The sequence below is a fragment of the Cloeon dipterum genome, chromosome 4 (assembly GCF_949628265.1).
Source record: "Cloeon dipterum chromosome 4, ieCloDipt1.1, whole genome shotgun sequence".
NCBI classification, from domain to species: Eukaryota; Metazoa; Arthropoda; class Insecta; order Ephemeroptera; family Baetidae; genus Cloeon; species Cloeon dipterum.
This window is the reverse complement of record NC_088789.1, coordinates 27,966,594-27,991,280: the sequence shown is the minus strand read 5'-3', so window position 1 is coordinate 27,991,280 and position 24,687 is coordinate 27,966,594. Positions and strand designations below refer to the sequence as shown.

The 24,687-nt window shown below is 43.6% G+C and overlaps 1 protein-coding gene and 1 long non-coding RNA gene across 2 annotated transcripts in view; both read right to left on the bottom strand.

The window, feature by feature from the left end:
- Nucleotides 1-24,687, bottom strand: part of LOC135941801 (uncharacterized) — a 120,730-nt gene that overhangs the window by 37,540 nt on the left and 58,503 nt on the right. The gene's annotated exons all lie outside the window — the stretch shown is intronic.
- Nucleotides 1,170-3,728, bottom strand: LOC135943591 (uncharacterized). The gene is made up of 2 exons (XR_010575227.1): nt 1,767-3,728; nt 1,170-1,685 (listed from the first exon to the last, which is right to left on the bottom strand). It is a non-coding gene; the product is annotated as an uncharacterized LOC135943591 (long non-coding RNA).

Here is a 24,687-nt window from a genome sequence, read left to right as displayed (position 1 = left end):
CAGTGAGTGAGTTTTTTAATGGTCATGTTGATGTGTCACAATTTTAGGTTCCAACAAACATTTTACATTCTTTGCAGACATAAATTATTAGTACAATTGCTAATGAGTTTTTTAATAACAATTTAGACTGCAAAAGTTTAATGGTTGAAATTCACAGATCACAAAGTGTCAAAAAAATTCAATATTTTTTATAATATCGAGTGACACACATGAGTCGCCATCTTTTCAAATTTCTATCATAAACCTTACGGAATCTGACACAACCCCCCCTTTGGGGAGCGTCCACCATTTGTCGTTTGTCCTGAACAGTTCCATCGACAGATCCAGCTTGGTTTGGTTCAAATGCTTTCTCTTCCTCCTCATTGTCCAGAGACGACATTCGCGGAGCAGCCCAGCAGGTCGACTGGATGAACAGTGCAGTAACAGCAAATAACAGCACCAAAGAGCCGGCGTGCATGATGTCCTTTGGCAATCAGCTTGTTACAAATACTGCTTTTCTTTACTTCATGCTGCAATTTATCGATCCAGTCAGGAAGTATTTTAATCTATTTGAAGGACCGCCCAAAGTTTTCCCCACATATTTGTGATGTGGATAAGATCTTTATAATTTATGGCTATGAAATAGGCCTTCAGCAAAATAGTACAGAGTAGTATGTAAAACTTTAATGTTGATGTGTGCCGATCTTTTAAATGGAAGACAAAGATGAATTTGTCCAGAAGATACAATGTCACTTGGCACTCTCTTTACGGCTTGAGAAAAAGTGTTCTAATCTAAAGGAAATGGTTAAAGATTGATAAGTTTATCACAGGAATTCACTGTTCTTGTACTTGATTAAGTATCCGATCGAATTTGCAACTGCAAACCAATTCACCAAGAAAATTCGTCATCTGAATTCATCGGTCTTCATCATTTCAACCCTTTCAATTTCCAAATTGGCGACCCTGACGTGCCTAAATGTAGTGGTTGCGGAACCGAGCTCCCACTCGTTTTTCACTTTTGGTCTACGGTATTGTTATAAAAATGATTGTTGTGACAAGGATCCAGTTTGGTCAGGAAATATTTCATAAAACTAATAAACTCTATAGCTCTTTTTTCTCGGGCCGAAACTGCTGGGGCAAAACAACCTGTCATGACTTGCAAAGTGGAAGAAATAAAATGAAATGTCTGGTTTAGATTTCTTCAGTGAGTAAGTTTTTTAATGGTCATGTTGATGTGTCACAATTTTACATTCCAATAAACATTTTTCATTCTTTGCATAAAAAATTATTCGTACAAATGCTAATGTGTGTTTTTAGTAAAAATTTTAAACTTGCTTTTAAATTCAAATGGTTTAATGGTTGAAATTCATCAAACAAATTCAATATTTAGTATCGAGTGAAACACATTTTTCGCACTTTTCTTAAATTTATATCATAAACCTTACGGAATCTGACACAATCCCCCTTTTTGGGTGAGTCCATCAATTGTCGTATGTCCTGAACAGTTCCATCGACAGATCCAGCTTGGTTTGGATCAAATGCTTGCTCTTCCTCCTCTTTATCCGAAGACGACATTCGATGAGAAGCCCAGCAGGTCGACTGGATGAACAGTGCAGTAACAGCAAATAACAGCAACAAAGAGCCGGCGTGCATGATGTCCTTTGGCAATCAACTTGTTACAAAACACTGCTTTCCTTCACCTCATGCTGCAATTTATCGTCGATCCAGTCAGGAAGTATTTTAATCTATTTGATATAGACCGCCCGAAGTTTTGGATAAGATCTTACAATTTTTGGAGATGAAATAGGCCTTCAGCAAAATAGTAGAAAACTTTTGATGTTGATATGATGTGTCGATCTTTTAAATGGAAGACAAAGTCGAGTTTGTCCAGAAGATAAAATGTCACTTAGCCCTTTCTTTACGGCTCAAGATAAAGTGTTTTAATCTAAAGGAAATGGCAAAAGATTGATTAGTTTATCAAAGGAATTGGACTCGCACATAGTCCTTACTTTTTCCTAAAGTCAGCAGTGAAAACTCTTGATAAAAGCGTATTATGTTGGACATGTGTCTGTCAGAAAAAGGCTCCCTGAGTGGTTTTGGTTGTCTAGATAATCTTTACTCGAAGAGTAACAAAACAAAATTTACGTCAAAATTAAAACTGCGCATTTTTGGTAAACTTTGAATTCATTTTTAGAGCTAAGGTTCATCAAGCCCGATGAATTGAACACCAAATTTGAGGTTATCGGTCGCAAAGTCTCGTTTTAAAATATTGTAATGTTTTTATTTTGATTTTGAAAATCAGCGGCAAGCTTTAAAAATCCGAAACGCCTCTCAAAATTGATACCAGGGTAGGTGTGAACTTGTGAGAAAATTTCAAGGTGGTATTCGACTTGTTTTCAAGTAATTCAAATTTTAAATAAAAAAAAACAGATTTTTAGAATTTTTACAAATGTTGTGAGCACAAAATCTCGGGTTCTTAGCGACAGAAATACACAAACTGCACGCCATTCGACTTGTCTTGATTTCCCCTGTTGAGCTGAGTGGTTTTTGGGGTGCTCACCCCTCACCTTTCTACCCCTATTAGCCATAATTGCATCTACAGCGTCAAAAAGTGAATATTTTTAACCATCGCGATTTTTTTGTTCTTTTATAACTGAAATTGGAGAATTTGAAGTATCTATTTTGAACATGTTTGAATGGGCAAGACGCTTTTTATCAGATTTTTAATAATGATGTAATTCAAAATATTTTTTAATGCACATTGTTTTACAGCTTAATTTAATTCTATCTGCTCATTTCCGTTTTTTAACACACAAAAAATTCCTCACACGAATATCAATTACGTTTCCTCATTTTGTGCGCCGTTTAACAGCAGACAGGTGCTGCAATAATTGAATCAAGCTAAAGGGCAAATGAATCCATTGTCTCTTCAGCAACGCTGTTATACGATTGCAGCCGATGTCAAATAGAGAATCGCATTTAAAATAGAGGCGTCCGCTCGCAATCAGCAAAAAGGTTAATTAAAAGCGCAGTTAGTTGCGCGCCCACTGGGGTTGTGTGTCACCTATCCATGCACACACACACACTCACACACGCCCGGCCGGGTTTGCGGTGCACACGATGAGCGTATTCACCGCCCTGGATGTGCAACATCAGCAGCAGTATTTATAGGCCGTTGCGGCGCTAATCACCCAGGGGGAATAAACCAGCGCAGCGCCGCATGCTGAATTACGCGGGCGCGCGCGCGCGCGGCTCGAGCGAGCATGCCGGCGCCGAATTGATGGTGACAAGTTGTCTTTCGCCTGACAGGGCGGCCGCATACAAAGAGGAGAGAGAGAGAGAGAGAGAGAGCATGTCCTCTGCTCTGCACACAGGCTTGCTTGGATGACCGGCCTTGCTCTTGCTCTTGCTTGCTTCCAGCCTGCCTGCCTTCCTACCAAACGGCTAAATGCTCTCGCTCTAGGCTAGCGAGCTTGTGTGCAAAATGATAAAAGCGGTTACACGCGTCCAGTTAACCCTTTTTAACACTCGCACGCCCTCGGGCGTCAAATTTCATGGCTTATCCCCAAATATTATCAAACAGAATTACGATTTGATACCCGGGCGTGCTCGGGCAAGCGAGTGTAATCGATTTTTACGCTGTTGACCGCTGAACCGATTTACTAAATGACTAGTAAATGGGATTAGGGTTAATTTTTTAATATAAAATTTAAAAAAAGTACTGTATAATTAAAAAATGATTTGTTTTTACTTTTTTCAATGCGACTTTCACAAAAGTTTGGCAAAAATTACAATTTTTTTAAATGCATTTTTTAATTTTGCTGTTTTCGTAATACGAAACATGTGTTAAAGCCGAGTTTTTCAAGCATTATTTGTTCTTAAAAGATCACAATTGCAATTAACCGGTGACCTATTTTACGTAAAAGAATTGCAGCCCCAAGAAAATTAATGTGGGAAACGGGTAAAAACAGTCTATAGAAAAACTATTTGGAATTTTACACCTAACTAATTAACGCAAACAGTTGCGTATCTACAGCAGCTCGGACGAGAAGAAGAAGAAGAAACAAGAGCATTGAACGACCGCCGCACGGCCTATTCAGTTCCAAGTAAAACAGAGCCTTTTAATTAGACCATCACGATGGTAATCCCGTCTGCCTGCTAAATAATTAACAGCCGCAGCCAAGAGAGCAGCGGTGTGTGTGTGTGTGTGTGCGCCAGTCTGCATGTGGGAAATGTGGATTTAGCTCGGCCGACACGCCGAATTCCCGTCCGTTTATTTGCTTATTTATTGGCGCGGATGAATAATTAAATGCAGGGGGATCTTGATAAAGGCCGTCACGCCACCGGCGTCTAACAATTATGCCGATTTCACTATAACCAGCTGTGCGTGCTCTTGAGGATATCACGTGATCGTCGGGCTGCCCCTTCGCAACTCGGCTCGGTGGGATATGTAAAAGTAAATGTATATGACAGACAGACCTCTCGCTCGCTCGCTCTCGTTCAGCCTTGAGCTCTTATGGGTGCTCACTTTTTGCAATCAGCCGCCGTTAAGTAAAAAGAGAGAGAGAGAGGACGTCCTGCGCAAAGCTAAATAAAACTGAATGCCCCAGCTCTTTTTCCAACAAACGGCCTGCATGCGACGCAAATTGAAAGGAAACCCCTCCTCTATATACGGGGGTGGATGGATAGAATAGATGCAACCGGTCGGACGCCCCTGCAGTGTAATTTGCGGCTGGCTCCCTCTGCACGCGGCTACTCGATTGTCAAGCATTCTTCGATTGATTAATGCACATGCGCTCTTCACTGTTGACTTCACTTGTGATTTAGTTTTAATTAATATCCTCTCCGATGGTGCCCAAGACTGCAGGAAGATATTTGGAAACGAAAATCTATAGTAGTCCACGACTTTTGCCACTAGTTGAATTTTTCGACTATGACAAAACAGAGATAAGCGCTTTCAAAAAAGTAGCCCAACGCATTTTCTGGTGTTAAATAATGCCTTTATTCTGTTACCGATGAGCGTGAAACCGATTGTTTGGTCTCTTCTTACAGCTAAAGAGTTGCTTTATCGATTTATAATTGCAGAAACACATCAAAACCGATTTTAAACACCCCGAACGGAGACAAGAGCACAGTCTATGCTCGAAAAATCCTCAACGCTGATTGCGCACGTCAGCAGTGAAATAAGTAGTGTTGTTTTATTGCTTGAAATTGGAAGTTAATAAGAGCTGGACTTTAAAAGAAAGATGTTACAAAAATCAGCGTGTATTTCCAAATGCAAGAAGACTTATTTAGTCCTAACTCCGTTGACAATAAGAAGATAAAATCAAAAAGTCCAAAGGGAAAACCAAGCTAAAACTTCCTGGACTCACCTTTCAATTTTCCTTTTTCTTTTTTCAACCGAATCCAATGAATCATTGGCTGTTTTTCGCGAGAAAAAAAATTAGTCACGCGTCGTGGAAAATTATGCAACGCACATAAGAGGTCTAATTTATGCTCTCTTCGGCGTGTGTTGACTGAGATGGAACAATGGTCGTGATGAGTACGTCTTGATCCAAGGACTCATAAATAAATCGCTCACTTGTGCAATTTACATTGTTATTGCAGGCTCGCTCGCTCGCACATATTTCCATTCTCGGGAGCAAGAAAACAGCGACGACTTGGCGGAAAGAGAGGCGAATTTTGTAACCTGCGCTCGGACCATTATTATTCCGCACGCCGCCTTTTTGTTGGAATAAACAACAGGGCCGTTTTTATCATTCAAATAAAAGAGGGAAGAGAGAAGAGTCGAGAATAGAGCGTGTTTTATTGCGTTTCCATTTTTGCCGAGAGGACGCGTAGGGCATTTCGGATGATCCGAAAATCACTTTTCAGCAGAAGGGCAGCGCAGTCGATTCGGTTTGACGTCAAACCCGAGTCAGGCCGATGCCCATGCATTTAAATTCAGCACCGCATAATTTGCAGCCTCCTCTCGTTACTTATACATACAAGCTGCTGCCGCGCTGTCCGGAGAAAACTATTTTTCCAACACCTCTCACGTCAGCGCGGCGCGCGCTGTGACCCTTCCGCATGACATTGCTATTTTTCCACCGCGTTATGATGGGCGTCCCTGCTGGATGCTGGATGCGTGCGAGCTTTGGAAATGTTGTGCGCCGTGTAATATTTTTATCTGCAAACACGACCGCCCCGGAGCAAGCTCTCTCGGTTTCACCATTTTTCGCCAGAAACAACATTGGCTGCATCAAAAGCAGTAAAATATTTAAGGTCGCGCGCAGCCACACAAACACACACACGGGCAAAACTTTGTCCTATGGTTTTTCCTTACCAAAAAGCCTTTTATTGTGGATACACAAAAGGCAGCGGCAGCAAACAAAGATTCCAAACAAATGACATCAGTCTTTGAAAAAAAATTCGCGACGCCCTCGGGCAAACTGTAAATTTCAAACCTGTAACCGGATCGGCAGTCGGTGCCCGAATATGTGTGAAGGAAATCTCCTTTTACCTGCGAACAGAGAAAGGAAAGTGATTAATTGATGCGCACAAAATGTGACCTTTCCGAGTGCAAGACTTAATTTAATTGCCGGTGCCGCAGAAGCGGCAAAACTGGATTCGAAGGGGGAGCGAGCGAGTGGCCAGCGAGCGAGGAAATAAATTGCGCTTTGCCATGCAAACACACACACACACTCGGCTCTGCCCCAGCTAAAGGCTGAAGTAGTGTATCCCAGAGAACGAACGAACGAACGAACGAACGAACACTCCGCTTGGTCGGCCGGGCAGCCGAGCGAGGGCACAAATTCACACACCTGCATGTGTTCCCCGACCGCACGTGCACATTGATAAATGTGTATGTGTGTGTATTCTGCGTGTATCCGCATATATTTATATTACATACGCATCATTCAGTCCACGCACAACCGGGCAGCCCGCCGCGCGCACGTTAATATACGTTTAAAAGTTTAACGTGCGGCTGTCCGCTGCAGATTTGAATTTCCCTTGTTATGAATGGCTGCCGTCGGTGTGCCCGCCGCGTCTGTTGCCGCAACTAACCGGATCCATTAGCAATTTTTTGTATCTCGCACGGCATTTCTCACTCTCGTCTATATCCTAACTTTCTAGAATTTGTTGTGACACCATTTCAAATTTTCCGTATTTGTTTTAGGAAGAGTAACTCCACCTTTGATTGCTTTTGCACCCTGGATTGACATACCATTAAAAAGTATGAACTTCTAGAAGCCAATCTCTTAAACCAACAGCAATCTTATTTCTAGTTTTCTTTGCAATGAGTTAGTTGCGAATTGCGAGCTAAATTTTTAAAGATAGAAACTTTAGATGAATTATAGGTCGTGTTCAGAAGTTTTGAAACTTCTCAACAGCAAAAATATATTTTCCATTCCCATAATTTGTTGTAATTTAATCAGTTTCCCCTCGTTAATGCGCAGAAATGGGAGTGGAGCCACCCTTTTGAAATTTAATAGTTATAATTTTATCTTAATTAAGAAGGCATCCTAATGAGACATGCGTTCACCACCAAAATCGTGCGTGTGGTAAATTGCAAACCACTTGGTCGCCGGTCAAACGCCTAACTAAGCCATCAAGCGGAATCATCAGCCATTCGGAAAGTTAAATCTCGGTAACGCAAGCGTTCCGAGTTGAATTGAGGCCAAAATCTGCGAGAGCTCGTCGTCCTAATGACGGGAATTTGACTCCCTTGCCGAATCCCGACACCGACTGATCCGAGGCAAAACAGCTAGGCAGGGAGCGAGCAGCAGATTTGCACCCTCGCAAGGGAGGAGGGCCTAATGATTTTTGCCGAGCACAATTATTACGAGCAGCTCTCCCCTTTCATAAATAGCTAAGCCGCAGCAGCAGCAGCAGAAGCAGCAGCGGCATATTACTCGCTCGGCAATTCGCATAACTCTGCGTCGCTATATAAAGGCATTTGACGTTATTTCGGGCGCGCATATATAAACTTCTTGGCCGACGCCATGTTCCAGTTGCTCTCTGCGTAGTGTCGCAGCTAATTAATAATGCTCCAAAGTGCCGCTGCGCGATATACGCGACGCTCATCCAGTGGCAAAGGAAAACTTGTCAGCGGCAACAACAAAACACGGCGTGCGTCCCATCAAGTATGCAACCCCACATGCATGAATGCCGACGACCCGTGTGTATCGCCGGGGCCGAACTTTGCGTTGCGCGCGCCCGGAAACTGTGTAATAACAACATTGCTGGAGCAGAGCAGAGCAGAGTATTGCCGGCTGCCTAACTCGCTTGTTGGCAGCCGGGCGGGCACCCCTCGCAGCGTAATTGAATAGGCCATTGTGTCTGTGTGATGCGTGCCTCTTCTCTTCTCTTCTTCTTCCAAGGTGCCCCTACTTTGCGCGCCTGCTGTGTGTGTGTGTGTATTGAGATGTTGAACTAACTCTCCTCTCATCTGCTGTGAGATGATCAAGTGCTTTTAGCAATACGAGCGGATTAGCTTCGCCGAAATTGGGTAGGCGGTGATTAGCATCAAACTTTCTGGACCCCCGCCTGCCAAGAAGGGCTTCTGCTTGAGATTTCAAGAACCTGCGTCGTGATGGCAAATTCCCTTGCCCTGATTTTTGCTTCGTACGTTAAGGGGGCAACAGTCAAGGGTTATTTGTGTTCATCTTGCTTGCTGAGGAAGATATTTGAGCATTTCTGGGCTGTCCAAAATGTCAGAAATGGCAAAGAAGGGCTTGAAAAAATGTTTTAATAGCTCAACGGGCTGGTAGGAGGCGCCACTTGCTGTTTTTACAGATTTCTGGCGTTCCTTGGTGAAAAGATGGCCACTTTGAGCCCAAGAAGTTTTTTAGTGGCTTAAATTGCGAGCGATCGGTGCGAACAGCGAAGTGCCTGCTGCGCACCGGGCCATAATCAAACAAAGCGATTTTCAGCGCACATCTTGTTTCGCCGCACACCCTTTTCGGGGCCAAATTGTTCTGGCTTTCGCGCAGCGCCATTAGAGAAGTGGCGTGCACATACACGCTCGTAAACACACATTACTCGCGGTGGACGGCCGCTCCGAGAGCAGCGAGCAAACACATACCTATGGCAAACAATAATGGAAGTTAAAGAGCATTAAAGATTTGCCCAGATGATAAAAGGAAAAAGCAGTCAGCGTGCGTGTGAGTGGGAAAGAAGCACCGCAAGTATGGCTTCTCGCTTTAGCTGCTGCTGGGATGAGGTTTGCGGGCAAAAACGTGCTGCAGGCTGCGTATAATATTATGGCTGGCTGGCTGGCATCGGAGGCACAGAAAAGTTTCTTGATATTTTGTTATCTCGATAGAAAAATACAAAAAGAGGCCCGCTTACAATTTCATCCCGCTGCAGAGGCAAGGGGTGAGTGAGCTCGGCTTTCTTTCTTTCTCTTCTTTTCAGCCCTCTCGGGGTGCGACGCGGCTGGATTTGTGCAAGCCCAGCATTTAAAGTGCCCTCATTATCCCTCTTACGGCAAATCACCGCGCACATACACACCTTGCCGGTCGAGGGGCTCGCTCACCGGCATGTCCGACTCGCTCTTTCTCTCTCGTGTGGTGCAGATTGATTCTAATTAGAAGAGTGTTTAACCCTTTTAACTCTGTCTGTGAGAAAGCGAGTCGGACGGCCATGTTTTCTTTGCAAAGCCGGGCTGTAACGCGCGATAGAATCTGTAATAGGGCAGCTACCTGGTAAAATGGCAAAGTGGGTGAAAATCTGAGTAGAGAAAGAGCACCTTTTTAGCATGCTGCATGTTGCAAAGAGCTCCATCCAGTTAAGGACAATCTTGGTAATTACCTGCTGCCTCAGAGCTGAGAAACTGAAACCCTTTGACAAAAAGCAGCCTTTATCAGCGCGCCAGCGGTAGAAAGAAAGAAAAGAATAAAAAGCGCCGTTTGCGAGCGCGGTGGCTGTGTATGTGTGTGTGTGTAGTATACATACACGGGGCTCTTTTCTAGCGAGCAGCAGGTATAATAGTTGCTGGCAAATAGCGCCGCGACCCTTTGTCTGCGGTGGAGCAGACTTTTCTGCCCGGGCACAACTGAGCTACTGAGTAATTAGGACTCGTTTCCGCGAGGTGCAATCTATTAGTACAAAATCTGGCCGACTGCAGATGCGATAAATTAATGCACACCAGCCAGTCGCATTGCACGCTGCTGTTTATATACACACATACAATTCGAACATTCTGCACGGCCAGTTTTATTATTCATTGAGCAACTCGTGCTCCGCCGCCGCTGTGTGTAGCTACTCTAGCTAGCGAGCGGGCGAACGAGCTCCGCAGCAGCCACACTGGCCCTTTGTGACGAGCCTCCAACTCGGCTGAGAGAGAGAGAGGAGAGAGAATCACCCCTGTAGCATGCAAATATTCACTCTCGGTTGTGAATTCATACACACACACACACATGTACGCCCCGGCCAGATAAACTCCGGTCCCGGCCGCTCTTTTAATTCGAATCTGCTGTGCACACACATTTTGTAATCAAAACCGCAATACTATCTCGGAGCAAAATTTTTGTTATAAGACGACTATACACAAAGCCGTAAAACTACACATCTGTGGAGAGAGAGAAAATACACCTAATTACCCAGCCAGACTAATTTGCATTTAATTAACATTTACAGCTCCCTTGAAAGTTGCCAGTGTATTTTGTGAGCGTACCGTTAAACTCTGCGAAGATGCAACATGACTCCTTAGCTCTCAATTGTCTGCAACAACACAAACTTTCCGCAGCACCAACGTTGCCGGCAAGTGAACTCACTCTTTTAAAACACGCGCTGCCTGATGGCTATCACGCCGACCATTAAAGTGCTTTAGTGCTCTCTTCACACTGGTTAAAACAGCCATCTGCCGCTCGAGCAAGAAGCGATATCCCATCCACTTCGAGGAGAATCAATAAATTCCTGAATTTATTCTAAAAAGGAAATCAAACAAATATTTAACAAAAAAAAATCATGAATTTTATAAGGGGTGCTCACCAGCACAAACAGGGGCGGAAAGTGAGCAGGTAAGAACGTCTTTGGTAAATTCCCCTTGGCAACAACTCTCCATAATAGGGAGCATAACAAAAAAAAACTTGCAGGAAGACAAGAATTCCTCCCCGTCTCAAGGACGAAAAAGAGAAATAGATTTGGTCTAAACCTGCCAAAGCAGTAGTGTGTACGCTGCTCAGCTTGTAAAAGTCTAGGAAAATAATAATAAGGGTGGCCGATTCCCAGTCACAAAAATACATGTACAAGGCCCTGCACTCACAATGTTGCACGGCTCGCCCCGGAGGCATAATATGCTCACAAAAAATCGGCCGCTGCACCCTTGACTGCATGTGCGTGCGTGTGCGATGACAACCCCCTTGGAAGCGAGCAGCCAGCAACAGACATGTGCATTAGCTCGACCGCGAAAGCATCCCCTTGAAAGTAATTCTGGAGAAGAAAAATCTTGTATGTGTGCTGCTGCTGCGGCGTGCATGCCTCAAGAAGCAGCACAACTTAAAAGTGAAGCGCAGGCATAAATTGCTTGTTTGCGGCAAAACACGGACGCGGGATTCCTTCTTCTTCTCAGTTAATTATTTTTACTTGACGTGACACTTAATCTTATGTTAGCTGGCAAAGCGCTTCTTTACTCACGGAATTTATACATGAAAACAAACATCATATTCTAAAATGTTCTATCTGTGTTCAGGAGTGTCAAAAAATTGTGATAATTTAAATAATTTACCCGGGGATTCAAATATGGCCAATAGGGGGTTGAGGGTGAGGGGTGAGCACCCCAAAAACTATTCAGCTCACCAGGGGAAGCCAAGCCAAGTCGAATGGTGTGCGGTTTTTGCATTTCTGACAGTTAGAACCCGAGATTTGGCGGTCGCAACATTTGAAAAATTTGAAAATTTTGGGTTTTTCTGATTTAAAATTAGAATTTCTCGAAAACCAAGTCGAATACGGTCTTGAAATTTGCTCAAAGGTTTGCACGTACTCCGGGACCTTTTTTAAGGGTTGTTTTGGATTTTTAAAAGATGGTTCTGGTTTTTATAATCCAAAAAAATACCGGAAATGTTAAAAAATGGCCCTTGGTGACCTTTGACCGTGACCGGTGACCTCGAATTTGGTTTTCATTCGATCGGGCCTGACGAGAGGAGTGCAACGCAGACCTTAACTCTTAAATTGAGTAGTTACATTATCAAATTTTGCTAAAACCCCCAAAAATTAAAATAGTTTCGTAAATTGCTTTTTTGTATTACTATAATTAATTAACGTATTTTGAATGGAGGATAAATATTAATAAAAATAATTGTCAATGTGTTTATCTTAGCAGTTGTTACCACTTTGTCAATAATGTTTGATTTTCCTGGTGTTGACGTCTTTAGCCGGAACGATCAATCAAGCGAAAGGCGGCGGGCGTACCTTTAGCACCTTGTAAAAGCGCGCACATTCGAAGCAGATTGATTTTCAATAAAATTAACACCGCTTGCAACGGACGGGCAAAAGCGGGAGGGCGGCCGAATGAAAAAAGTAATTAAGGTTTATCATCGCTGGATTTTAATTAATTCACACACACACACACATACAACGCAGCGCTCGGCCAGCAGGCAGTGGCAACTCTCGCTTTTTCCAGCTGCCGGCGAAGCTTTTTCCACCGACGAGCGAGCGAGCAAGCAAGCATCTCACTCGTTTGCTCGCCCGCTGGCTGGCTGGCTGGCTGGCCTCGTTCAAAAAGCCGCCGCCGCTCCCTCTCAAGTACATAAGGCACCGCAAGATTGGATCAATAAATTGACATTTCCGCTACTGCATGCAGTTTATCAAAATTTATCTCACGGCAGGGGGATGAAATTTTCATTCGGCTGCCGGGCGAGTTGCAAGTCGAGCAGCACATGTATCGCCGCCGCGCCAAACGGCCGCCGCTTTCATGAATATTTAAATCATCGGCGAATTGACACATTGGGCGGAATAATTATCGCGCGCCGTGCAATAAAAACGGCAATTCTCACGGCGCTGCTCCCCGCAGTTAAGACCATTTACCGCCAGCTGATGTTATCGCGTCGCTGCAGCCGCCCTTATCGCTATCTGATGGCCAAGCTCGTTATTTGCACAAACTGATTCGAATAGTGCGTCGGAGATTAACGAGCGAAGGAAACTGATTCTGCTTCCTCTTCCGCAATTTTTTTTGCTCCTAACTGGAAAATCGTGGATTTCCTAGAATTTCTCTAAAGGAAAAATATTTCAAGTCCACAAAAATTACTCGATTAACATCCAAATTTCATTTACAAAAAAGGTTTTGCTGAAGGACGCGCAGAAAATTTTTTATTCTTTTCAACAATTGTGAGAGCGAGAGTTGGATGGTTGTTTTTTTTCCTTTTCCATCGGCATTTCCTGGCCATATTCTTGTCGATCACAATCCACCCGAAGATAAATATTGCGAAATGAAATATGATTGGACCAAAGCGAAACATTCGCACACATCTTTCATTTCGGCCAGCGCGCGCGCCTTAATAACAAGTTGCTGAAATAACATGGAGCCGCCAGTCGCAAATAAATCAGCGCGGCTAATCGAAATTCTGCGCCAGCGAGTGATACGCGCGCGCGCACGCCGTGATTTATTCGCAGACGAGAGAATAATGAGCTAATAATGACTCTTATTACACAACCAATGTTTCCCGCCTCTTCAATAATATAACGACACTGGTAATCGTGGTAATAATAAATAACAGCACGCTTGGCCTGCGCGCGAAAGACTCTCAAAACGCATATAATTTTAATGAAAGCACGGCTCTGAGCAGGAATAAAAAGCCAAGGCTTCTTGCCTTGCATAAACAGCTAGTGCCTACAGTTAACAGCACACAGAGTACTTTGCATTTCGCAAATTGTCGCTCGCGTTAAAAGCATGTCTCGTACAAACAAACACGTACATTTTTGCATTTTTAACCCAACGTTTCAAGTGTATATCTGTGGAGCATAAAAATCTAATTAAAGTCGATTGCACTATAATCATGCTTTAGATCTCCACGGAGGAGGAAGTGTAAGCTCTTAGCGGTAAATTAACACCAAAAAAGTCGCTCTCTAACTAGCGGCACGAGACGCAATAACCGCGTGGCCTGAGCAGATGCATTTTCGAGGTAAAGCAGCAGCAGTCTGCTCCACCCTCGCCCCTTATACAAGGAGAAGAGGAAAAAATGAGAGAGCCAGAATATCTTTCTGCGGTGCACCCTCTGCTAACTCATTGTAGCCATCTGGCACAAAGTAAAAAAGCATGGCAGCAGGCAGTAGCACAGTCTGAGCCTTTTTATAACACCCGCAGGGAGGGATGAAGAAGAAGGAGCCGCGCATGTATCTTGCACAAGAGCAAAGCAACATTTACACAAGGCCGGAACACATTCCGCGCAGCAAAACAACAAAGCAATAAGTGACCTGTGAGGAATTAATCTCAACGCTCTTAATTGAATTGATTGCGCTGGGTATTTTGGCGAATAGGCGCCTCTTCAAATTGTCACTTCGGACAATGTGCGAAATGAGGAAAGCACTCGAGAGTTTTCGCAACGTCGCCGTGACAGACTTTCCAGCCTTTTATCTTATCTTCTGCATTCAAGGTTTTCGTTTTGCTAACGTCGTTAACCCGCATGAACTCAACCAGTATAAAACGCGATTTTTCCTTCAATTTTTTATGCAATTACAAAATTAGATTGAAACATTGGGAACAAGGCTGTGAATTTAAAGACGATCGACTGATTTTTCCTCATATTCCAATCATCAATCAAATGAATAAAAACCATGTAATTTTAATCCACTTAAAAAGTGGAATGATACAGGGCAACAATTGAAAATTATTTGATTTGTTGGATGCCATAAACAATTGATCGAAAAACAATTTGTTCAACAATTTGTAATAATAAAAAAGGACCTTCCTACAGTAAAAATTCAAAATTTTCGTTGCTTGAACATATTTTCTTGGCATGTTCCGATTCCTCTCGTCGAGATCTGTCCAACGGTGTATGCCACTTATTGCGGAAACTCTTGGTTTTGAAATAAAATCGGATTTCAAGTAAGGAGACAGCCATAACCATTTTGAAAAGCACGGTAACTTTCCAGCCAATTTTCTCAAAAAATTACAGTGCTTCTTAGGTCAATTTAGGCTTTAACTGAATCCTAAAGGACGAGTTTATGCATTGGCATTAAACCGTCTATAAAAGCGTTTGATAATCTATTAAACCAGTATTAAATTAAATATAAAATAGAGATTTCCATCTCGAATTTCCTTCACAAATTCCGTCTCATGATTAACAAGATTCGGCGAATATGAGATTCCCGCCGGTCTGAAGGCTAAAGAAGAGTCAAGTCTGCAAAATGTGCTCGTCGACAACGCATAATATCGTGTTCCTCATTCCACAGCGCGCTATAGACAACGTAGGCGAGCGAGCTTATTCATTTTACGACTCTGCCTCCCTCTCCTCTGCGCGCGAGAGAAGTGCTATACTTGCTCAGCAAAACACAAAGTTGAGCCCAAAGCCAAACTTCTTCTACGCGGCGCACAATGGAAAAAGTTAGTTTGGAAGCAGGAAAGCTGAAAAGTGGCCGCGTTTATTTTATTGTCGTTGCACACACACACAGATATACACGGACGCAGACAGAAAGAGATCCAAAATAAATAATTTTTTACTGTCCCCGTTTTATTCCGCATGTCAAGCGCATATAATCATCCTCGAGGCGGGGGAGAAGAGCTCCTGCTGTCTGTTTGACACTAACAAAAATTAAACACATTCGTCTCGCGCCACACATGTGAGCAGATAAGGAATGAATATTGTTATCTGGAGCACATTAAGTGCGACCAAGCGTAGTAATAATTCACTTTGCTCTTTTTCGGCCGCATTTCACACCAGCGTCGCGGACGGGCAGCTTGTCAATTGACAATAAAGAGAGATTGAAACTCGAGATGCGCGTCTGGCGTCGGAAACAAAACAGCTCGGTGCACCCCGCCGAAGGGGACGAGTGAAAGAGAGAAAGGGATCATTTTTCTGCTAACAACCACCGAAATGTAGAGGGTTGACTATTTTCCCTGTTTTTATTGATTTTAAATGAATCAAAACGAGAGAGTATTTTATTTTGAAAGTAGTCTCGAGTGGGAAAATAATTTTGTCTGTTAATTTTAGAGTTGTGCCGTATAAATGGTCACCCGAAAATCATCATAATCGGATTAGAAACCACGCAAAATCGATTATTTGGCCTCTCCTCTGTCGGACTCAATCGGATTTCAAGAATGTGGCAGTCTATTTTGGGTGGCATTGCCGAATGCTCTAATTGATCGCCCATTTGTGCCAATTCTTGATAAGACGACGGTGGCGACTGGCGAGTGTGCTGGCTAAATATACACTCAAAGGCGCGAGGTGCGTATTAATAGCCGCAAAATGTATAAATTTAACTCGGAAGTGCTAAATCCCATCGGGTGCGATGCCAAAACGGAGCTCCATGACTTTAAATTCCGCAATTATCGTGAAACAAATCTATAAAATAGAAATATTTGATATGAGCCCTCGCATTCCTCCCCATTTTCACTTCCGACGTTGGAAAATTTTATCAATTGACCGGCAGCCCCAACGAATACATATTTTCCGCCCCTGCCAGTTGAGATGCTATGACACAAGTGGGAACGAAAAGGAGGAAAAAAACGAGAAGGGGCTCGCTGCTATGCTGCTGCTGAGTAAACTGATAAGCTAGCTTTTCTCTCTCGGTCTCGGTCGCTCGCTCGCTTACTCTTGCCTGCACTTTACTATAGAGGCTGATTGTGTTATAAGGCTGTGTGACCGCGAGTAGCCTCGACCAAGAAAAAGACGACGACGACGACGACTCTGTGTGTGTAATAATAAAAGGAGGGGAAAGAGTTGGGGCGGCAGGAAGTATTATAAGAAGAGGAAGATCTCGTCGCATATAAACACCCGAAACGAGCAAATGACTCTTTATCATTTGGCCCCGAGCAACAGCTGAGTCTGCCGGCATTTATTCTTGATTAAAATGTGTCTAGTAGGACACTTTTTGAAAAATGGACCGTATGTTTCGGCCACGAAATTGGAGTCGTAAATTATCTACTGCGGAGAATTCACATTCAACTCGTTCACGCCCCGGCCTTTCTCTCTTGAGAGAGAAAGAGAGGGTTTCCAGCTGGTCTCGGGGTGAAAAAGAGCTATCGGAAAATTTTCGTTCTTGATTCCTACGGAAGACAAATTAATTTTCCACTTACACCAGCGATCAAAGCATCCAATGAACTTTGGAAATTTTAACGCAAACTTTTACAACTTCCAAAGAGTTGCGAGAGCTTCATAATTTATTGTGCAGATTTCTGACGAAACTTGGCCAAAATATTATGGAGTTGAAAAGTTTTAAGGATGCCGGCTGCGTAATAAAATCAAGATCTAATTTCATGAAACGTCTACTCCCTTCATACACTCGCGGGCTCGTAAAAATTTTATCAACTTACGCCACGCGATGGGCAATTTATTTATCGGCCGACGGGGGAATTAAACAAAAAGAGTACCGCTGCCGTGTGTGTTTACGTATAAAAACCAACAGCCGCTGGGTGCAAATCAATAAACAAATCAAGCCGCACGGCTCGGCGCTGATTAATTAACAGGTTGATTTATCTCGATGACTGCGACTCGAATTACAAAGCTTAATTCGAGCTGATACTTTTATGCGCTTGTTTATTGCTGGCCGCCGTGTCCGCGTGTGTTGCGCTGCCAACACCCAAGCGACCCGACCAAAGAAGGAAAAATAGCTGCCTGTTTTTTAATACTTTTGTGTGTGTGTGTCTGTGCCACCATTACTTTTTTATTGTAGTTTTTCTCCTCTCTCTCTCGTCCTCGTCGGCGGTATTATTGTGAGCCTGCTGTGCTGGGAGAAACGGCCAGTGTTGCCAGACAACTGACAGCTCGGCGAGCGTACAATACAGATGCACACGGCATTATCATAATCTTTTCAGCTCGACGAGTGGGGGCATTTTCCAGGCTCTAATTCAGCCCGCATTAGAGCAATCATTTTTCAACTCGGCTCGCTGCGATGGCCACTCAAAAGGATCCACCTGAGCTGTGTACAAATTGCGGCGGAATACGCGTTATTATTGATTGCTTGGAAGTGCCCTTTTGTGCTCCCCGCGCCGATTGTTGTTCATTCGTGTTGGCAACACGTAGCTTAGTTGCTAAACGCCGTGTTTTCTTTAAGAAAAACATGAAATAATGAAGTTAAAAGAAAAACCTCGAGCCGCGCGTCACCAAGAAAAAAAATGAGAGATTTTGAAGAGCTCGCACGCAATTCACGTTCAAGTGCGAGCCGTTTTACGAGTGTGCGCTGCTCACTTTCAAGTTCAATAAGGCGTGAAACCGGCATTATTATTTTCCTTTCGCAGCTGGATTCTGGGTATATTTTCAAATCCTTGAGCGCAGTGTCGTGGGTGCCGTCGAAGCCCGAAAGCCGAAAGAAGCACACGCAGCGCCAGGGCCGGACTGGCCCATCAGACAAAGCTTCTAAATTGAACTTCTTGCACGTTAAATTGATGTCTTTCCTTTTGCTCATTGACTAGGTGTTCTTGCCAGTTAAAGAGAACTTCTTGCAAGTTGAATAGGTGTCCTTTTTGGGGCCTGAACACCCGGTGAAAATTTTGGCCCAGTCCGGCACTGCACGGCGTGCGCGGTGCGGTTATAAATTTTATATTTACGCCATCACAGTCTGGCGGAGTTTATATATATGTCGCACGGCGACTCGCACACATATGATCTATATAAGCGGCACCATTTTTCTGTGCGGAGTCGCATAAATAGTGAAATACATAATAATAAATACACACATAGCGGCGCTGTGCATGCACGGCGCTAGTGTGTGTTTTGCGAAAGGGGAAAGCGCAGCGAGCAAACACGTTCCGCCGCCAGCACATGCGGAGGACTGAATGATAGATAAAAAGTTAATGTGACACATCAACATGGGGTGTATAATACCATGTAGTTTGCGAGTTGAAAGAGAGCCAAACCAGCGTTGTGAGAGAAGAAAAAAGCCGTGTCAATTATGGCGTCTATACACACTCTGGAGAGGAGAATGGACCAAACCGGCTTTTAATAGGTTCACTTTTTCACACTTTGTTTCCAAATAGCTCCGGACAAAGACCTAGTTTTTTTTGTTATCTAACTAGCTCCTCGTTTTAGATCGGACTTGTATGCAACCTGCGCAGCTTTGGTGCTGAGTTTTTGCATAAATTTAAATTTACAGCAGATCCCTAATTTTTTCTTAACTCCCCCGTCGAAAGCATGCAATTAATCGTCTATTTTAATTCAATTCCGAGGAAAGCTCGATAGACAGACTTCCCACGTTCTCTCATTACGTCCGTTGAGACTGACATCACGCCGCTCGCGATGATTGTTTGTATTAAAAAACAGACGGAGCGCTGTAGTGGTCCAGACGGAGCAGAAGAGCAGGTCTCCTGATACTTGCATTATGGAAATGGGGAAAAGGAGGCGCGCAGCCGCCGCATGCGGGCGATGCTCACTCGATTTCAAGAAAAGGGGATGGTAAAGGAGCATTTAGACGCCTCGTACTCGCTTTCTTTCTTATTATATAATGCCGAGCAGGCCATATAATGGCACACACACTGCTGCGCGCAGCCAGCCAACCGACTTCTCCCTCTTTCTTCCTCTTCTTTCTTGTGAGCAAAAATTACTTTGCAGCAGCGCGCACACACACACCAGGGCTCAACTTTATTATTCCGCGCGCCCGGTGTAAAAATCCCTGTAAAGTATGCACAGGGAATAAAATGTTTATAACGCAGGTGTGCGTGCCTGCGAGCCGGAGAGAGGCAAGCAAACTAATTAATTAGGCCTCGAGCAATTAATCAAAATCGCACACTTGTTTCAACGCGCGTTTATTATTTTTGATTACGGAGGCAGACTCCTGGTCGCTACCGCAAATTGCTCGCCGATCAAGCACAAAAGGGACTCGAACTTGATTAATTACGTCAGAAATACTTATACGCAATTTGCACTCTGCGTTTCAATCCAGCTGGCAAGTGTGATTGCTTTCCTCCGCAACAAAAGACCGTCTCTTTTTCCGGGAAACATCAGGATACCCCTCTTTCAGCGAGAATATACATTTTGAGCTTTTGGGCCTTCTTCTTCTTTTCTTTCTCTTCTTTCAGCAACCTGCGCATTCTTAGCCTGGCGGCGAGCTCTTTCAATGAAAGCAAATTGACAGCGGTTGTAAATCTGCCTCGTCCGATTGTACACACAACACAAAGCAAAAGCATCACTCCCAAAGGTGCGTGGGTGTTTGCTAGGAAATATATCATACACGCACTCGCTCATAAACTAACAGAAGAACCATATTTTGGCAATTAAGAAACAACTGCTGACATTATTTTTACGGCCTTTTATAGGCAGTGTGTTCTTAAGTTGTTGTAGGCAAGTGATTTTTCTAGGAAGTGAGACGGGGAAAATCTACAACAAAGAGCATTGTTAACGCTTTGTCGGGAGTGTCAAAACATCATTTCAGGGGGCTGAAAACTGGCTACTCAATAATGTCAGAGATGGATTTAATGATTTTAAATGCTATAATTGCTCAACGGGCTGGTTGGAGGCGCCACTTGCTGGTTTTCACAGCCGCAAAAGTTAAAAAAATAAACTAACTATAAGGTTTTACGGTTTTAAAAAAAGGTTTCAACGCCAGAAGAGATGTTTTCATGTTTCGGCATTTAAGAAACAACTGCTGACAATTTTTTTACGGCCTTTCATAGGCAGTGTGTTGTTTAGCTGTTGTAGGCAAGTGATTTTTCTAGGAAGTGAGACGGGGAAAATCTACAACAAAGAGCATTGTTAACGCTTTGTCGGGAGTGTCAAAGCATCATTTCAGGGGTCTGAAAACTGGCTACTCAATAATGTCAGAGATGGATTTAATGATTTTAAATGCTATAATTGCTCAAAGGGCTGGTTGGAGGCGCCACTTGCTGGCTTTCACAGCCGCAAAGGTTAAAAAAATAGCTAACTATAAGGTTTTACGGTTTTAAAAAAGGTTTCAACGCCAGAAGAGATGTTTTCATGTTTTGGCATTTAAGAAACAACTGCTGACATTATTTTTATGGCCTTTTATAGGCAGTGTGTTCTTAAGTTGTTGTAGGCAAGTGATTTTTCTAGGAAGTGAGACGGGGAAAATCTACAACAAAGAGCATTGTTAACGCTTTGTCGGGAGTGTCAAAGCATCATTTCAGGGGTCTGAAAACTGGCTACTCAATAATGTCAGAGATGGATTTAATGGTTTTAAATGCTGTAATTGCTCAACGGGCTGGTTGGAGGCGCCACTTGCTGGTTTTCACAGCCGCAAAGGTTAAAAAATAACTAACTATAAGGTTTTAAAAAGAGGTTTCAACGCCAGAAGATAATACGTTTTTTGTCTACCAAACAAGGTGCATTATAAAAAAAGCCGAGAATTTACTCTTGAGACTTCCTCGAGAGAACACTTCACTAATTCTTAATCCCCACAGATTGCTTTCGGAGCGGCCGAAATATTAAAGGCTCAGCCTGCACGTATCGTTCCCCTACTAATTTATTGACAGGATGTGCCTGCAAATATTTGCCTTGCTCGCCGTGGTGGCGGTACATGTCCCACGCCTCTCCTCACCGACTGGTCCGCATCTTCACAGGTAAGCATATATACATAAAAAGTGGATGAGAATAAAGAATATAAAGAGCCGCGCGCGCGGTTCAAAAGGACGACCTACCGCAGTGCTTAACGCCCACCTGGCTATTTGGACACCAAGGCTCGACAAAAGATGACCAATTCGTCCTGTGCGAGAGCAGAGGTGCACGCATAAATTAGTCTAATGCTTGCCCAGATTAGTTCCCCTTTTCTTTGTGCGTCCCCTCGTGATAAATACCTTTTCCTCCTCCTCCTCCGAAATTATATTACAATGGCTGAGTGAAATATTCAAATGCGGCATTCCAGCCGAGCAGAGACAGAATTTATTTCTTACACTTCTATATATATACTGGTCGGCTGTATATATCGGGCGGGCGGGTGGCTTTCGCAATTGATTTATTATTTAACTAGCATTGTTGTTTTTATTGTGGTCATGAAAACAGTTTATACATACAAAGTGGTACACGAACGCGAGCACCTCCTCTTCGCTGCTCTGCTCAATTTGATACCGCGCGCGCTCCGCAGCGCAGTCAGTTTATTCGTTCTGCTGCCGCCTTTGGGAAAGAGAGAGAGAGAGCTTGGCGAGCGTGTGAACCAAATTATTTTGCGGCTCTTCTCCTCGAATTCAATTTGGCTCGCCCGCTAAGTGGAGTTGTAAAATCATAAGTGTGGCTTCGGCCGGCGTACACTTTTGGGTTTTCGCGGGGTGAGCACGGAAATTGCATTTAAAAAATAAAATAGATTTACACGTGAAATTTGTTCTCTGCGGCATACACTTTATTTCCGTTATTTGTTTTGCGTGTAAATAGGCTTGAATCATTCGAACCATTCAGCTCAACAGCGGTCAAGCCAAGTCGAATAGCGAGTTTAAGCATTTCTGACAGTTAAAACTCGAGATTTAGCGCTCACAACATTTAAAAAAATTGAAAATTTTGGGTTTTTTAAATTTCAAAATCGAGTTTCCTTGAAAACAAAGCCGAGCACCACCTTGAAATCGTCACACATGATCACACATACCCTGATATCACTTTTTTCAGGCGTTTCGGATTTTTAAAATATTCAAAATCCCATAAAAACAGACGGAAATATTCGAAAATGAGCCTTGATGACCTTTGATTATGACCGATGACCTCAAATTTGGTGTTCATTCGATCGGGTTTGATGAGAGGAGTTCAACGCACCCGCTAACTTTTTAATTGCACCGCCTAAAAATTTATTGCATATCCAAAATCCTCCAAAAATGCAAATTTTGACGTTATTTAGTTGATAACTCATAGACAGAGTGAATCTTGACGCCGTATAAAAAAATCTACGACCCATGATTTCCGCCTTTAATAGAGATCAACAATTTTCAATTTTATGCAGTGGAATCGCACAAGCAAAGTGCACGTGATACAGTTAGTGACGTGCATAGGGGCACAGTGTCATCATTAGAGGCTGAAGCTAGTTTATATACATCGTCCGGCGGGCGGTGTGTGTGTGTGTATGTGAGTGAATGTGTTAGTGTGTAATCCTTTGATGTCGCAATAGCTGGGGGATTAGTCTCGCAGCTCTCGGCAATGAACACTGGCCGCCGCGCTAGCTGGTTGGCGCACGCGGGGAAACGTATTAAAAGATTGTTGACAGCAACACTGTCGTGGTGCTCATCAGCCATTTCACACGGCCGCCGGCCGGAATTGTTGCCGTGCGTATCGATCAGCAAGCAAGCAGACGGACGGTGGGACGGACGGACAGACGGGCAGAGCAGCTCCACAACCCCGAGACCAACCAACCAACCCGCCTTGCTCTCTTTCTATAATACGTGTGTACGTGAGCGAGTGTGGATATTTTATTATGATGACATTGCGTGCGTGTGCACCTCTCTTTCTCTCTGACAGCAGCACGCCGAGCAAGCAAGCCAGCCAGCCAGCCAGCACACACACACAACTAACCTCAACTCCTCAAAATCCACCCCCGGGGTGCGGTATGCTGTTCAATGTGCGCCAGGCCTGCCAGCCCGAGAGAGAAATAATCGTGTGTGCGCCGCTAAAACGGCCAGCCAGCCAGCCAGCATGCAGAATTTTTTTTCTCGTTTTTGAGTGACATCTCTTTCGCCTGCTCGCCCATTTTTCGCGGTATTGGATTTTCATTATTCTGCACGACTTTTGCGTGATGTCGGTGGTGGCTGCTTCATCGCCTCCGCATGCAGATGTTTCGCAACGGGCGGTTTCATTGCGTAAATTACTTTTGCCAAAAAAAAAAGAATTGTAGAGGTACAATTAGTTTTATCATTCCACTTCAACGTGCACATTAAAACTGCTTAAGACGGAGTTTAGTGAAACGCGTGACATTTACGATTAATTAACTGCGCCGTCACCCGAATGGGCCGCGCATGATGGCCGCCACCAGTCTCCACGCGAAAGTTTGAATGTGAATTGAAATAATAAACGTGACAAATTACCGCACCAGGTGAAACTTTTATCAAAAATATAGACGATAAGGAGAAATTGCATACAAACGCTCGTATAGTTTCACTTTCGAATTGAGTGCTGCTCTTTTCTTGCAACAAGTTTGCTCTATCTAAGCGGTGATTCAGACCCTAGGAGCGGCCATGTTTGAACAGGTTGCGCAAAAAGCATAAAATCGAGATCAAAGTGGCGGCGCAGTAGATTTATTTTCAGCACCAAACAAAATGGTTTTAGACTTAATGGAAAAAATTAGAACTAAAACGAACATTAAACACAGCCCAAAAAAAATTAATTTAGATTAATTGTCGGTGATAAAATGGACGACTTTCTGGATTCAACACGTCACTAATGAGACCCACTCTTCGCCGCCACGGAAAAAGTGATGCAGCAAAACAACGCCCTCACTTGTACGAAGCGCTAAATCGATATTCGCTTGTGCTTTGCGACGCCTTCCCCAAATCACAATGTTTCCGACCGCGGGAGGGAGTATATCTGCTCACGTCATAAATAAAATATTCGCCCGTAGCGGCAGATGTATAATAAATTCGGCGGGCGGCGAATCAATTTTTCTGGCGCTAATGTGACAGTCCAGCAAAAAATGCGATTTTTTTAC